Below are 3453 nucleotides of genomic sequence, written 5' to 3' on the forward strand. Positions count from 1 at the left end.
AGAGTTGACTCATTGGAAAAGACCCTGGTGCTGGGAGGGATTGGGGTCAGGAGGAGAAGGGGACGACAGAGGATGAGATGGCTGGATGGCATCACTAACCCGATGGACATGAGTTTGAGTAAACTCCGGGAGTTGGTGATGGACAGGGAGGCCTGGTGTGCTGTGATTCATGGGGTCAGCAAAAAGTCGGACACGACTGAGTAACTGAACTGAACTGAACTGAACTGCATACTTTACAGTGTCATCTCTAAGTAAATAGTTATATTTCTTCCTAAACAACTTGAATACTTTTTTATTTTCTTCCATTTTCTATGGTTGTAATTCTGAAATAATGTTGGATAAAATTAGTGAGAATAGGTAATAGTACCTTGTTCCTGATTTTAGGAAAACTTGTTCAATTTCACGTTTAAATATGTTATTGGTTGATTTCATGTGCATGCTATTAATTAAGTTTAGGAATTTCTCTTCTATTTGTAGTTGCTGAGAATTTTTATTATGAGTGGAACTTGAATTTTGCCAAATGCCAACCCTGTGATTTTGCACAGTAATTAGACCTGTCAGTATGAACTCATGATTCAGGGAGAGAAAACAAAAGAGCTTTTGTTTTCTTATACTCTGATAAAAGAAAGAGTCAATGACATCAAAATAGTGACAGACATACTTAGTGCTCACACTTGTTTTTTAACTACTTATTCACCATTAAAATATTTAAGAGATCAGAGAAAGAAAGAGGAATTCCCTAAAGGTCCAGCTGGTTAGGACTCTGTGTTTCCACTGCAGAGGGCATGGGTTCAATCCCTGGTCAGGAAACTGGTATCCCACAAGCCTCGCAGCACAGATCAAAAAAACAGAGAGAGTGATCTTGAGAAAATAATTTATTCCAAGGGTGAGGTGGAAAATTACAACATGATTCTGGAACATCTTGGGCAAAAATATAAGGAAGTTCTCAAAAAGAGAAAAAAATAATGAAGTGGCAAATGTTGCAATCACCAGTTTGATGTGGCTCTCATTAGCCAAACCTAGAACAATTTGAGTAGCAAAATGAATATTGCAGCCCCGGTTTACACAAGTTACTGAATGGAAAAGAATGCATGAGTCCATAATAACACTAAAAACAAAGAAAAAACAAGAAGCCTCTTATTTAGAACAGAATGTGCACAGACCCTGTCATGTCCAACTCTTTGCGACCTCATGGACTGTAGCCTACCAATCCCATCTATCCATGGGATTCTCCAAGCAAGAATACTGAAGTGGGTCAGATTCTATTCTATGAAGACTCCATTTGAAGCAGGTAAGTTATTTATTTATATGGTATAAACTTTTAAGGGGGGAAGAAAAGTACCCCATCTAGACTAAAAGATAATGGGGTCTGAAGTAGACATTTGAGAATATTAAGACCTAGGTCTGGTGTTAAGCAGAGTGGTATCTAGCATTCTCCAATTTAAAAGCTCATAGTGTTTGACTAACTCCCCCTAGGATAGAATCCAAGCTCCTTAACTTCCAATCAGAGCCAAAAATACTTTTGCTTCTATCTTTTTATCATTGCATATATTTGTGATTGGGCTTCCCTCATAGCTCAGTTGGTAAAGAATCTGCCTGCAATGCAGGAGACCCCAGTTCAATTCCTGGGTTGGGAAGATCTGCTGGAGAAGGGATAGGCTACCCACTCCAGTATTCTGTGTGGACTTCCCTTGTGGCTCAGCTGGTAAAGAATCTGCCTGCAATGTGGGAGACCTGGGTTCGATCCCTGGGTTGGGAAGATCCCCTGGAGAAGGGAAAGGCTACCCACTCCAGTATTCTGAACTGGAGAGTTTCATGGACTATATAGTCCATGAGATCTCAGAGTCACACACAACTGAGCGACTTTCACTTTCACTTTCATACGTGTGATCACACAACCATACAGGGCTGAAACTGTTTTAAATACATTAAATATTTGTATGACAATAGTTTATCCTTAAACTCCCAAATGACTCAATCCCATTCTCCACCTAACTGACCTCCATCCAATGACATTCCATAGCCAAATAGGCAGAATTACCCATTCCATCCACTTCCCAGAGTATTACTTTTTTGGTACCACTGCTATCTTAACATATTATTTCAGCTAGCTATATTCATTTTAGCTGCAAGATGTTAACACATCTTTTTAAAAACAGATAATGTCTTTTCTTCCCAGCCTATATTGAGTACATTCTGACTTTTTTAATTTATTTTAATTGGAGGCTAATTACTTTATTGTGTATGTTAATAAGGGGTGAGGTCCCAGTCACCTGCTCTAGGTACGGCTGCCTTTAACCACACTGGTTAAAGGCAACACAGTCTTCTACTTTGTGGGCATCCCTGGCCTTGATGACCAGCACATGTGGATCTTCATCCCCTTATTCATTTCATATGTCATTGCCCTGCTTGGGAACAGTCTACTTATCTTCATTATCCTCACAAAGCACAGCCTTCATGAACCCAAGTACCTCTTCCTCTGCATGCAATCCGGAGCAGACCTGTCCTCTCCACACGCATAATACCTCAGGCCTTGGTCATCTTCTGGTTCAATGCTAAGGAGATTTCCCTGGATTGCTGAATCACTCAGCTCTTTGCCATGCATTCCACCTTTATCTCTGAGTCAGGGATCTTGCCAGTGATGGCATTTGACTGCTACATTGCCATATGCTACCCCCTGAGATACACCACTATTTTTACACATACACTGATAGGGGAAAATTGGTGTAACTAACTTTTTGAGAATTTATGTTCTATTTTACCATTAATATTTCTTCTCAAAAGACTGACTTTTTACAGAAATAACATTCTTTCAACCAGTGTTTGTGAACACATTGGTTTGGCCAAATTTTCCTGTGATGACATATGAGTAAACTTCTGGCATGATTTTTTTGTCCTAATGTCAACAGTGACCTTAGATGTTGTGCTAATATTTGTATCATATGTTTATTCTTCATGCTGTCTTCTGCATCCTTTCTTGAGAAGCTCATCACAAAGCTCTCAATACATATGTGCTCCCACATCGGTGTCATCATCCTCTTTTATGGACCTGGGTTCTTTTCAGTGTTCACTCATTGATTTAGACACAATGTCTTACCTCATGTCCTTGTCTTACCGGCCAGTATCTGAATTCTGGCTCCTCCTATGATGAATCCCATTATTTATTAGATCAAAACAAAACAGATCCAGGACTAGGTAATATGTCTCTTCTTTCCAAAAAAGATACATATTCTTCCCTCTGTCTGCTCTATGATAAAGTTTTATTTTTCACAGACTCACTTCTACCTACATACGTTCTGTTATTTGTTCTGTTGGAAGGAAGGAAGAAGAAAGGATAGGAGGAGGAAAGGGAGAAAGGAAAGGGAAAGGAGCTAGGAAACAAAGGGAAGTTTCAGAGGGAAGAAAGGAGGGAAGAAAGTATGCAAAAACCTTTGGCATCCATATATTTCCCTG

General features: G+C 39.6%; 1 pseudogene; it reads left to right on the top strand.

The window, feature by feature from the left end:
- Positions 1-1269: 1269 nt before the first annotated feature.
- LOC139034155 (olfactory receptor 52B4-like) lies at positions 1270-3195 on the top strand (annotated as a pseudogene).
- Positions 3196-3453: the final 258 nt, after the last annotated feature.

The sequence above is a fragment of the Odocoileus virginianus genome, unplaced genomic scaffold (assembly GCF_023699985.2).
Source record: "Odocoileus virginianus isolate 20LAN1187 ecotype Illinois unplaced genomic scaffold, Ovbor_1.2 Unplaced_Contig_30, whole genome shotgun sequence".
NCBI classification, from domain to species: Eukaryota; Metazoa; Chordata; class Mammalia; order Artiodactyla; family Cervidae; genus Odocoileus; species Odocoileus virginianus.